Raw genomic sequence first — 14,090 nt, forward strand, 5'->3', positions numbered from 1 at the left:
GTATCTTTTTTCTGGGCATTATTAGAGAAAATGTTCAATGTTCCCTATCTGTCACTCACTCGACGTTGTGTCGATGTAGTGACACTAGGGGTCACTCTTGGGAGCCCGAGACACCTCTGGTCTTTGATAAAATGCCAATGAAAATTGGTGAGTGGTATTTGCATGCCACTCCCCCGGACATACGGGTATAAAAGGAGCTGGTATGCAACCACTCATTCAGATTTTCTCTTCGGAGCCGAATGGTCATGCTCACTGAGCTGAATTCCCACGACTGTTCATTCACCTCTGCTGGATCTGACGGTGCATTTCAGCGGCTTCTCCCTCCTCTGCACTGGTGCACTGCAGAGAATGCCCCTGGGTGCTTCGGCAGAAATAAGAGTATATTTCTCTAAAAGAGTATATTACTCTAAAAGAGCGGCACACACGGAACGTCTTTTTAAAGATGTGTCTTTTTATAGATGCCTTTCCGATCGTGCGTTATTCCTGGTTGTGCTTGTTATCTCTCATCTTCTGATGGTCACGATCACTGTCTTTCGTGTCTAGGCACTGCTCACGCGGAGACAGCGTTCGTGGATGGTCATGTACTCATTGCGAGAACATGTCCATGGCAACGATGCGGTCGCGGTTCGCCTTCTTAAGAAAGCAAGCCACCCCAGAGGCACCCCGCCTCGGTCCTTTTACCCACGGGTATGAGGCCAGCGCGGCTAGCACTGGGGGCGATTTGGGGACCCCAATGGGACCGCCTCTGCCGGGTATCCCCCCGCGGACCTCCCATTCCCCAGCACGCTCGTCTGCACCAATCGGGCTTCCGGATGAGTCCGCCGGCTCGTCTCACGGCGAGTCCGACCTCTTATTCGGAGCCCACAAAAGTGATGAGCTCTCAAGCGCAGCGTCAGAGAGTGGGCTCATCAAGTTGGACGCGGAAGCCTCAGCTGGGGTCCTCCCTTTGGGGACGATTGCCCAGTCACAGGCTGACGCGGAGATGACAACATGCTTTCCCGGGCAGCCGCGAGTGTCGGCTAGTGTGGAACCCTCTGCTCTTCCCTAAACCCTCGCAGCTCGATGATTGGTTCCTTGGCTTGCGGCGCCGTTCAAAGCCACGCCCCGCCCCCGTTCCTTTCTTCCCGGAAGTGCATGAAGAGCAGACAAGGTCATGGGAGGCACTTTTTTACTGCCCGGTCTTTTCAGCTTTCCCACCCTCACTACCCTCAGTGGTGGGGCGGCCAAGGGCTATTCGGCAATCCCCCGGTGGATAAAGGCGCTCGCGGTGCACCTATGCCCGCAGAGCGCCGCCACCTGGCGTGGGTGCCCAAAGCCCCCGTCTCCAGGCAGAGGATCGCCCACTGGCTCATTGACACCATAACTATGGCATATCATGCCCAGGATGTGCCACCCCCAGTAGGGCTACGAGCCCATTCTACCAGGGGTGTAGCGGCCTCCTGAGACCTGGCCAGGGGTGCCTCTCTAACAGACATTTGCAGAGCAGCAGCCTGGGCAACACCCAACACCTTTGTAAGGTTCTACAACCTCCGGGTGGAACCGGTTTTGTCCCAGGTAGTGGCACACAATACAAGCGGATAAGGTGTATCACTTGCACATAGCGCCTTCCACCTCCTTTTGAGCTGAAGACGTGCGCCATTAATTCCCAGTAGTGTTCACAAGTTTTTTTTCCCTGGTTGACTTCCTCCGAGCCCTGTGGCAGTTGAGTTTTCGGAGAGACTCGCTGCTGGCCCAGTACATGTGCTAACTAAGAGCCCTGTTCTGGAGTAGGTGCTCTGCATGTGGCAGTTCCCTGTAAGGCTAACCCCATGCGATATATATATCTTCCGCTAATTCATTTCCCTGTTGGCAAACTGCGTCTTCCTTGGGCAGAGCCCCTCTGCCCCAGTCTCCATGTTTGTAGTAACTCCTCCCCATTGGGTAGGATCTACCTTGAAGACTCTCCACATGGTCGGAAAGACCATGTGACGTATTCTTCCACTTAAATATCCCCCCCTCTCTTTAGGTGAGGTGTGGTCTCCGCGGTGTCTTCCCCTTGGGAGGGACACCCCCTGACTAGACCTGGCGGCCCAGTCAGAGAATCCCCCTTCTTTTTTATGGAGTGGAAAAAGAGAAGGGGAAAAGAGGTCACGACTGGGTTAAGCCTGTCTCTATCTCTTGAGTAGTCGACTTGTCCCCAAAGGGCCGTTCGACACTCATAACTATGTTGGGGGAGGTTACGTGTTGACCTGGTGTGCTGGCTATGAGGCACACAGTAGTCTGCCCACCACACACTGCCAGTTCACGTAACACAGTTCAGTCAATTGTGGCATTTCATGTAGGGACCCCTAGTGTCACTACATCGACACAACGTCAAGTGAGTGACAGATAGGGAACGTCATGGTTACTTGTGTAACCTCCGTTCCCTGATGGAGGGAGTGAGACGTTGTGTCCCTCCTGCCACAACGCTGAACTACCTGCTGAAATGGCCGGATCTTATATCGGCTCCTCAGCATAAAACCTGAATGAGTGGTTGCATACCAGCTCCTTTTATACCCATATGTCTGGGGGAGTGGCATGCAAATACCACTCACCAATTTTCATTGGCCTTTTATCAAAGACCAGAGGTGTCTCGGGCTCCCAAGAGTGACCCCTAGTGTCACTACATCGACACAACGTCTCGTTCCCTCCATCAGGGAATGGAGGTTACACAAGTAACCATGACATTTTTATTTATTTTTTTATTGTATTTTTGTAGTCAAGACTTTAAGATATGTAGCTATGCAGAAACTGACTTTCAAAAATAAACATACCATTAGAAATATTGCTAAAATTACAAAAAATCTAGATATAGTGCAACATGGCATCATTATCAGGACCTTTACATGCCAAAACACTTTATTTATCCCCTTAACAACTGTCAGTTGTCAAAGTTGAAAAGAGTGAGTAGTGAGTTTAAGTTGCAAAGAATGAATGTCCACATTATCAGATTCTGCATCTGGAGAACTTTTGCATTAAAAAACAACAGATTTATTACAGTATATATTCTTTTTTCTTTCTGAAAGGGACAATTCATTAAAAAAAAAAAAAAAAAATAAATATATATATATATATATATATATATATAATTTAAATATACTGAGCCCTAGTTTGAAAAGAAAAGGAAAAAAAAGGACCTTTCTCATCATTCCATCCCAAACACAGGATAAAATATCATTGCCTGTCTGGGAGCCTTTGAATATTGTATAAAAAATACAATAGGTGAGTTACAAAGATAAATGAGAACCACTGGTCTAAACTATTATTCTTGTTCAAACTCAGAGAGCATATTGCCCTCCAGTCAGTGCTGGATGAGAGCTGAGAAAAGTGCAGTCTGCAGGGTCTGAATGGAAAACGAACAGGGAAGTAAAGGGCACAAACTGTTTGCTGTGTAAATAACGTGCAAAGACGCTCAGAGAACGTCAAAACATGGAGGCCAATGTTGGAGCAGCCTGTCACCCCAGTTCACGATCACATGTCGCCCAGGGGGGTTAGTCATGCCATGATGCTGTAGTGTGTTCTTATTCTGTGTGTGTGTTTGGATGTGTACAAATGAAGTATTTCTTGCCAAAGTTCCTTAACACTTGGCATCATAGTTGTGCATAAATAACAAGCTCTGGCACATGCAAAGGACTTCAAGGTATGTGCATCACTTACACAGTACATTCCTGTACTTTGCTAGAGAACAGTGAAATCTCCTGATATCAATAGTCGAGAGCATGTGTTCATACCAGCAGCAAAAGGTTCACATACTTCATCCCACTGGTTGATAGAGGTAAGAAGAGATCAGGTTAAGTCTTTTTGGGGTCTACAGTAGAAAAATAGAATTCCTATAGTTCCAATGTGTAATATTTCATATGTGTGTGCCTCGGAAACAACCACACATCTGTAAAGCACTGATGGAGGAGAATAGTATCACACTTGTCATCATGTATTCACACATAAACACTTCTAAAAGTAGATGCATCCTGTTTTTTCTCCAATTGGGGCACTACATCATGTGTTTTGTTGTTGTTTGCAGGCATACAGTGCTCTTGGACTGCAACGTTTTTAATTGTTGTCTAGGTGGACTCACTCATTTTAGAGAATATTTATGAGCAGAAACAAATGTAGATCATGTTAAGAGATGTTACTCTTCTATCTTTCATATTTTGACATGAGGGTGAGTAGATTATGATTTAAATTATGTATAAATTATTAATTATTCATTTTCATGTGAACAATTCCTTTAAGTTAGTTGCCTCTTTTGAAACTACCTCATAGTATTAGTACCTCATAAAGTGTTTATGTGTTATGTCCTATTTCAATAAAAAGAACATGGTACCAATATCCATACCTCTTCCTCATCAACATGATCACACATGTAGCATCTGGACCAATCAGACACAATTATTCATTATTTAATGAATAATCCAACAGATGTCTCAAGACCATAACAAGCAAAGGTCCAAGTAGGCCCAAGCAGACTCCAAGATGTCTGCTTTCCCACTGATCATTATCAGCTTTTACTCCCCCTTTGCTGACACTGGTCCAGCAACTAGTGGACCTCAGAGACATTCCAGGTGGGGGAAGGTAGCCACATGCAAAAGCAGAGGAATGTGGGGAAAGTAACTCACTCCATTCCCCCATAGGAAAGACACATAAAGCCCATAAAACAGACTTTTCTTCATTAATTTATAGACAAACTGTTCTTTTAATGAACATGCATATCCCCAGGGCATTGTGTATAGTGTCTCGTATAGTGTCTTTTGTACTGTATACAGTTTTATGCATGCTTTATGACAGAACCACTAGAAAATGTAAAAGTATTGGTATCATGCTTCCTATCAAATTAATCCTTGTGTGACGTCCTGCACATTGGAGTATAGCACCCCCTTATAGCATAGCATGCATTATATGCTTGTTATATTAATCAGAGCGTAAAGGGGTACAAACTGCCAGCTTATTCCAATCATGCAAATGAGTCAGCCAAACAAAGGAACATTTCCCACTGGAAAATTGCATCTTTCTCATTGGTCAAGCCAAACTCAGGAGTTAAAGGGCACTGTCAGAGTGACCCCCCTCTCTCTCTTCTCTCTCTCTCTCTCCCTTCTTCTCATGGTTGCTGTTCATGTGGGACCGGAAACACCCAGTCCAACCATGAGGTCGCGGGCCGGCAGACCTTAACACATCAAGCCATGTGTAACTTCCTCGACCATAACAGAGTCAAACTAACACCACAAGTTCATCATCATTTCTTCATTCAACTTGGAAGAAATTGATTGCAACTTCAATACCATCGACTCAAGGAACCATCAAGACTTTCTCCTGAGACTGCATCCGGGTGCTCTCTCAACAGCCAAGGCATTGCAAGTATCGTACAATTAACTAACTAAACAGAAGTTTAGTATAAGCTGTGAACCTCTTTGTTAACAAAGGTGCTTTGAAGTAAGAAACTGATGGTTCTTTCAGATGGTTAAATGACTCTTTTCATAGCTTCATTCCCCTGTTCTTTTCCGGTGTCATTCACTTTCACTTTTCCATTTCCCATGTATGCGTGATTTGTGTGTGTGTGTGTGTGTGTTTGTTTAGATTAGTTATGTGTTCGTGATTTAGTTAAATAAAGCTTTTGTGTACATTCTTGCAAGATGATTCTGGCCTGTAAATCAATGTCAATTTAACGATTTGATCACAGCTACATGCTAAGAAAGAGTTATTTTTCTGTGGCCATGAAAAATATCCTTTCTGAGAGTTGATAGACGATCAATACTGAGTGTTCGCTGGATGTACAGATGAATTGATTGTAATGTTAATTCAGCTACATCAAGTTAATCCTATTAACTGATCCAAAAATGTATAATTGATTATAACGAGTTATGATTAATTAATTATATTTCCCTTTTAAAGATAATTTGACAGTGGTATATTTTGATAAATAATCTCATCCCTGTTTTTAAAGATTTCGCTTCAAAGCTGTACCTAAATATGTGTAATACTAATTTCAATAAGCCATGAGAATAATATTACTCCAATAAGAGAATTAATCATAATTCCCTTATTAAAGCTAATTCCTTACAATAGAAATTCTGAGCGGATATAACGAGACGTTATTTTAATTTTTTGATTTTAATGGTGGAGAAGTTTATTCAGACAAATAATCTAGTTATTATTAATTTATTTAATTTATAATGGTTGTCGAACGCGACTAATTCCATTATAAATTTCCTTACATAATAATGTAGAATAAAGACAGTTTAATTTAATTCCTAGCTCACACATAATGTTTCCCTACATATAATGGTGGAGGTACGCGGGCACTTTAACCCATCCCGTGTACATTTATACTACCAAATTCGCTACACACAGGAAGACAGCATGTTGTTTCTGGGAGTTCCAGTACCCTAGGATTGCCCGCATTATGCCAACTCACTGACAAGTGGCATCTCCCATCAGTCATTTTTGCAGCTTCATTGGTTTACCTTACCTTGTGGCATGACCGGAAGCGTATTGCGTCAGCAGTGTGGCAGACCTGGTTCAGATCCCGCATTGAAACCAGGAAGTAATCACACTGATGAGTTCTATTCTGAGGTTGCATTTTTACCTCTAACATTACAATTTTACTCCACTGATGCATAGGTTTAGGTTTGGGGCTTTGGGTTGGGGGGTACAGTTCATAAAATATGCATTCCCCTTCACTGTATTGCAGCATTTACAGCTGTAAACAATTCACTTCACAATGCTATTTTGGCGACCCTCCATGGACATTACACCTGGAAAATTGAGCTCACATATGCCCATACGCCCAACAACATTTACTGCTTTGGCCACTGGGGCAGTGTTTCAAATTTCAGTAAGCACATCCTGATTTCAGCTAAAAATAAATCACTTTCTAATTTCACTGTGAGATCATTCTGTCCACTTGCAAGAAAGCCAACAGGCAACAAACATTATCTTTATATACTCACAATGATGCCATACAGCTAAATCTACAAAGTAGCAGTATGCCAGTTAAAAGCTTAAAATTCAGTAATGGCCAACACAGTTCTGACCTGAATCCAATGTGACTTACATGAAGGATTGTGATCTGTATTTAAGGTATAAAGAATGGTCAAGTGGTTAGTTCTCTAATACTGTTCTTTAATGATTTATTACTGACAATTATTTTGACACAATAAATATAATTTACCCTTAAACAGTAGATGAATAAGACAAAAAATGGTTTTAGAAAAGTTTCCAGAAAACTGAAAACTTTCACAATGTTGATGGAGATGAATAACAAGCTTACTGTATTTAATGTGCACAATATGTTTTTAATCTCAAATGTAGATCTTTTTTCACTCTGTTGTGTTATTCAATGTGCAGTTAGACATGCGAAAAAGGTCAATGGTGTGGCAAAAATGCTGATTTGCGACCTGGGGGTTGATATTTTAGTTCTGTTGTGGTCCTAATTTACCCTCTGCTGTTGGCTTTGATTTTCCTCTCAGTGACTCTGTCCTCGAGAAATGGCAATTAGCTGTGCACAGCTAGCAGGCTGTTCAGTAGTCTGTTTAGAAAACAAAATAATGAGATTACACCGGGTAATTAAGCCCCCAGTTGTGCAGTGCACTGTGCTTATCTTTGGCATATGTGGACTGCGCTATTGGTTAGTAATGCGAGGTTGTGTGGTTTGCATGTGTGTACATTATTGTATGCTTTCTTCTGAGTTTAGAAAAAGGTCATATCAAAGATGTCAATCAAATGTTTGGCCTAAAATTTTTTTAAAGTGTTTTATATAAAGTTCAGTCATAACAACTCTCTTTATTTTGGTCATGGCAAACTGCATTTGCTTACACTGCTATGAAGCACAGCAAGAACAAAGAATTGCTGCTACAACATACACATGCCTCTGCACAATCAGGGCAGTCTCATGATGAAAACGTCACCATTGCTACTTTTTTCCTGGACTATGAAGTTAAAATTTATTTTACTTTCTGCTTAGCAACACCATAATTTAATTAATGTAGAAAATACATAAAAAATATAAAAAAGACAAATATAAAATCACATTAACAAACAGATTAAACATACTCAAAAGTACTGTCATCAATTCTCAGTGACAGCTCTATTACTATTAAAAAGTCTGATAACAAAGGGAATGGTGGAATTCGCAAAACGTTTGATCCTTGCTTTAATTAATATTAAGTTATTTTCCTTCCGAAGAAGCCATCCAGTTTTTTCACCCCTGGTTGGTGTAAGAAGATTGTGAAGGGGATGATCCTGGGACATTTCAGTAATTAATTTCACAGGCAATTGAAGTTGCAAATCAGGTAGATGTATTGAGGTGTTTGTGGTTCCCTGTCTGTCACTCACTCGACGTTGTGTCGATGTAGTGACACTAGGGGTCACTCTTGGGAGTGCTCACTGAGCTGAATTCCCACGACTGTTCATTCACCTCTGCTGGATCTGAAGGCGCATTTCAGCGGCTTCTCCCCCCTCTGCACTGGTGCAATGCAGAGAATGCCCCTGGGCGCTTCGGCAGAAATAAGAGTATATTTCTCTAAAAGAGTATATTTCTCTAAAAGAGCGGCACAAAACGTCTTTTTAAAGATGCCTTTCCAACTGTGTGTTATTCCTGGTTGCGCTCATTATCTCTCGCCTTCTGACAGTCACGATCACTGTCTTTCATGTCTGGGCACTGCTCACGCGGAGACAGCGTTCGTGGATGGTCATGTTCTCATTGCAAGGACATGTCCATGGCAACGATGCGGTCGCGGCTCACCTTTGTAAGAAAGCAAGCCACCCCAGAGGCACCCTGCCTCGGTCCTTTTACCCACGGGTATGAGGCCAGCGCGGCTAGCACTGGGGGAGATTTGGGGACCCCAATGGGACCGCCTCTGCCGGGTATCCCCCCACGGACCTCCCGTTCCCCAGCACGCTCATCTGCCCCGATCGGGCTTCCGGATGAGTCCGCCGGCTCGTCTCACGGCGAGTTCGACCTCTTATTCGGAGCCCGCGAAAGAGATGAGCTCTCGAGCACAACAACGGAGAATGGGCTCGTCCAGTCACACGTGGAAGCCTCAGCTGGGCTCCTCCCTTCGGGGACGATTGCCCAGTCACAGGCTGATGCGGAGATGACGACATGCTTTCTCGGGCAGCCGCGAGCATCGGCTAGAGTGAAACCCTCTGCTCTTGTGGCTCGATGATTGGTTCCTTGGCTCGCGGCGCCGCTCAAAGCCACGCCCCGCCCCCGTTCCTTTCTTCCCGGAAGTGCATGAAGAGCTGACAAGGTCGTGGGAGGCACTTTTTACTGCCAGGTCCCGATCTTTTCAGCATCCCCACCCTCACTACCCTCAATGGTGGGGCAGCCAAGGGCTATTCGGCAATCCCCCGGTGGATAAAGGCACTCGCGGTGCACCTATGCCCGCAGAGCGCCACCACCTGGCACGGGTGCCCAAAGCCCCCGTCCAAGGCCTGTAGGTTTACGTCGTCTCTGACGGCCAAGGCCTACGGTGCCGCTGGACAAGCCGCCTCTGCCCTGCATGCCATGGCTCTCCTGCAAGTCCGCCAAGGTGCTAAAGGAACTGCACGAGGGTAGTTCCATCCCGGGATTGATGCAGGAACTGCGCTCGGCTCTCCGAGCGACGGAGGTCACGGCGCGGTCTCTCGGGCGGACGATGTCCACATTAGTGGTCCAGGAGCGCTGCCTTTGGCTCAACCTGTTCGAGATGGGTGAGGCCGACAGGCACGATTCCTTGCTGCTCCCATCTCCCAGGCTGGCCTATTTGGCGACACCATCAAGAACTTTGCCCAGCAGTTCTCGACGGTGGAGCAGTAGACGGAGGCTATCCGGCATATCCTGCCCCGGCGCGGCTCAAGATCCCGCACCCCGTCTACTCGTCGCCAAGGGCATCCCCCTGCGGTGACTGCACCGGCTCCACCACAGCACACCCCTTCAGCCCAGCCCTAGCGTGGAGCCCACCTCATGAAGCAGACGCCACCCATCTCACGGCTACCCAGAACCTGTGAAAGGCTTCAAAGCGCCCTTGAGACGGGCGACCCAGGGACGACGAAACCCGCTGCTCTGGTAAGCAGACCTCTCCATCTTTTTGTTACCTTTGCATTTAATTGCGCCCCAGTGTACTCAAGAGTTCAGCAAGAGCGGTTACCTTGTTCCCTGGGTCACGTATCCGGTGTGCACGGCAATCATCACGACCACCGTCCACCACTCTATTTGGCAGGTTTGGTGCTCCAGCGGCGGTCTCCCGCCCCTGAGTGCCCAGCAGTGGCACAAATCCGCCCCCGATGTGACAGTCTCCACGGGTCATGAGGACAGGCCTCTTCCTCCAGGCCTCTTCCTCCCCCGTCCCAGGCTGTTCCAGGGGTGGTCACAAGGAGCCAGGTAAGTGCTTCGATGTCCTTAGACTCAGCACGGCCACAACATGGTGTGGCACCTCGAGCTCCGCCCCACCACGAGGCCCCACCTGCCGGTACGTCCGACGACGTTGTCCCTTTGGTCCCCCTTGCGCGGAACTTGGACGCATGGCTTGCGCTTTCCAATCCGTTGTGATGGCTGGTCCGGACTGTCCAACTCGGCTACGCGATTCAGTTCGCCGGGCGTCCGCCCAGGTTCAGCAGTGTCCACCTCACCTTGGTGAAGGATGAAAATGCTGCTACCTTGCGCGGAGATCGCTACCCTCCTACGGAAGGGCGCAATAGAATCTGTCCCTATAGCCGAGATGAAGAAGGGGTTTTACAGCCCCTACTTCATCGTACCGAAAAAAGGCGGTGGGTTGCGGCCAATCTTGGACCTGTGAGTACTGAACTGGGCTTTACACAGACTCCCGTTCATGATGCGGACGCAAAAACGCATTCTGGCGAGTGTCCGGCATCAAGATTGGTATGTGGCGGTAGACCTGAAGGACGCGTACTTCCACGTCTCAATCCTTCCTCGACACAGACCCTTCCTGCCGTTCGAGGGTCAGGCATATCAGTACAAGGTCCTCCCTTTCAGCCTGTCCCTGTCTCCTCGCATCTTCACGAAGGTCGCAGAGGCAGCCCTTGCCCCTCTAAGGGAGGTGGGCATTCACATTCTCAACTATCTCGACGACTGGCTAATCTTAGCTCACTCTCGGGACATGTTGTGCGCACACAGGGACTTGGTGCTCTCACACCTCAGCCGACTAGGGCTTCGGGTCAACTGGGAAAAGAGCAAGCTTCTCCCGGTTCAGAGCATCTCTTTTCTCGGTTTGGAGTTGGACTCAGTCTCTTTGACGGCGCGCCTCACGAACGAGCACGCCCTGTCGGTGTTGGTCTGTTTGAAGGCGTTCAAACAGCGGTTCCACTGAAACTTTTTCAGAGGCTCCTGGGGCATATGGCATCCTCAGCGGTGGCCACCCCACTCGGGTTGATGCATATGAGACCGCTTCAGCACTGGCTTCAGACTCGAGTCCCAAGATGGGCATGGCACCACGGGACACATCGTGTGGTCATCACGCCGGTCTGTTACCGTCTTTTCAGCCCTTGGACAGACCTCTCATTTCTACGGGCAGGTGTTCCCCTAGAACTGGTCTCCAGGCGCATCGTGGTCACGACGGACACCTCCAAAACGGGCTGGGGCAATGTTTGCAATGGGCACGCAGCCGCCGGCTTGTAGACAGGCCCGTGACTGCATTGGCACATCAACTGCCTCAAGTTGTTGGCAAGTCTGCTCACCCTGCAGAGGTTTCGGCCATTGATCCAGGGCAAGCACGTGTTAGTTCAGACAGACAACACGGCAACGGTAGCATATGTCAACCGCCAAGGTGGTCTGCACTCTCGTTGTATGTCACAACTTGCCCGCCATCTCCTCCTCTGGAGTCAGCAGCACTTCAAGTCGCTGCGAGCCACTCACATCCCGGGCAACCTCAACACTACAGCGGACGCGCTGTCACAACAGGTTACCCTCAGGGGAGAGTGAAGTCTCCACCCTCAGGTAGTCCAGCTGATTTGGAGTCGATTCGACAGGCACAGGTGCACCTGTTCGCCTCCCAAGAATCCTCCCCACTGCCCGCTCTGGTACGCCCTGAACGAGGCCCCCCTCAGCATAAACGCGCTGGCACACAGCTGGCCCCCTGGCACCTGTGGTGGTAGACATGATCACTCAGGCTAGGGCCCCCTCTACGAGGTGCCTGTATGCCTTTAAGTGGCGTCTGTTCGCTAAGTGGTGTTCTTCCCGATGGGAAACCCCCAGAGATGCGCAGTCAGATCAGTGCTTTCCTTCCTGCAGGAGAGGTTGGAAGGGAGACTGTCCCCTTCCACCTTGAAGGTGTACGTTGCCGCCATAGCAGCACACCACAACACAGTCGACGGTAAGTGCTTAGGGAAGCACGACCTGATCATCAGGTTCCTAAGAGGCGCCAGGAGGCTGAATCCCCCCAGACCGTGCCTCGTTCCCTCATCAGACCTCTCTGTAGTTCTTCAGGGTCTACAGAGAGCCCCCTTTGAGCCTTTGCAGTCAGCCGAGCTTAAGGCACTCTCCTTGAAGACTGCCCTCCTGACTGCGTGCACTTCCATCAAGAGGGTAGGAGACCTGCAAGCATTCTCTGTCAGCAAAACGTGCCTGGAGTTCGGTCCGGGCTACTCTCACGTGATCCTGAGACCCCGACCGGGCTATGTGCCCAAGGTTCCCACCACCCCTTTTAGAGACCAAGTGGTGAACCTGCAAGCGATGCCCCAGGAGGAGGCAGACCCTGCCCTGTCGTTGCTGTGTCCGGTGCGTGCTCTACGCATCTATTTGGATCACACGCAGAGCTTTAGAATCTCTGAGCAGCTCTTTGTCTGCTTTGGTGCACAGCGGAAAGGAAGCGCTGTCTCCAAGCAGAGGATCGCCCACTGCCTCATTGACGCCATAACTATGGCATATCACGCCCAGGACATGCCACCCCTGGTAGTGCTGCAAGCCCATTCTACCAGGGGTGAAGCGGCTTCCTGGGCCCTGGCCAGGAGTGCCTCCCTAACACCTTTGCAAGGTTCTACAACCTCCGGGTGGAACCAGTTTCGTCCCAGGTAGTGGCACGCAACATAAGTGTATAAGCCCGGGATAGCCGGCCGGGTGTATCGCTTGCACATAGCGCCTTCCAACTCCTTTGGAGCTGAAGACATGCACCATTAATTCCCAGTAGTGTTCACAAGTTTTTTTCCCTGGTTGACTTCCTCCAAGCCCTGTAGCAGTCGAGTTTTCGGAGAGACTCGCTGCCGGCCCAGTACATGTGCTAACTAAGAGTCCTATTCTGGGGTAGGTGCTCCGCATGTGACGGTTCCCTGTAAGGCTAACCCCATGCGATTTATATATCTTCCGCTAGTTTGTTTCCCTGTTGGCAAACTGCGTCTTCCTTGGGCAGAGCCCCTCTGCCCCAGTCTCCATGTTTGTAGTAACTCCTCCCCCGTTGGGTAGGATCTACCTTGAAGACTCTCCACATGGTCGGAAAGACCATGTGACGTATTCTTCCACTTAAATATCCCCCCCCCCCCTTTGGGCGAGGTGTGGTCTCCGCGGTGTCTTCCCCTTGGGATGGACACCCCCAGACTAGACCTGGCGGCCCAGTCGGATAATCCCCCTTCTTTTTTAGGGAGTGGAAAAAAGAAGGGGAAAAGAGGCCTGGGTTAGCCTGTCTCTATCTTTTGGGTAGTCGATTTGTCCCCAAAGGGCCATTCGACACTCATAACTATGTTGGGGGAGGTTACGTGTCGACCTGGTGTGCTGGCTATGAGGCACACAGTAGTCTGCCCGTCACACACCGCCAGTTCACGTAACACAGTTCAGCCAATTGTGGCGTTTCGTATAGGGACCCCTAGTGTCACTGCATCGACACAACGTCAAGTGAGTGACAGATAGGGAACGTAATGGTTACTTGTGTAACCTCCATTCCCTGATGGAGGGAACGAGACGTTGTGTCCCTCCTGCCACAACGCTGAACTACCCGCTAAAATGGCCGGACCTTATATCGGCTCCTCAGCATAAAACCTGAATGAGTGGTTGCATACCAGCTCCTTTTATACCCGTATGTCCGGGGGAGTGGCATGCAAATACCACTCGCCAATTTTCATTGGCCTTTTATCAAAGACCAGAGGTGTCT

The sequence above is a fragment of the Myxocyprinus asiaticus genome, chromosome 12 (genome assembly GCF_019703515.2).
Source record: "Myxocyprinus asiaticus isolate MX2 ecotype Aquarium Trade chromosome 12, UBuf_Myxa_2, whole genome shotgun sequence".
Taxonomy (NCBI): domain Eukaryota; kingdom Metazoa; phylum Chordata; class Actinopteri; order Cypriniformes; family Catostomidae; genus Myxocyprinus; species Myxocyprinus asiaticus.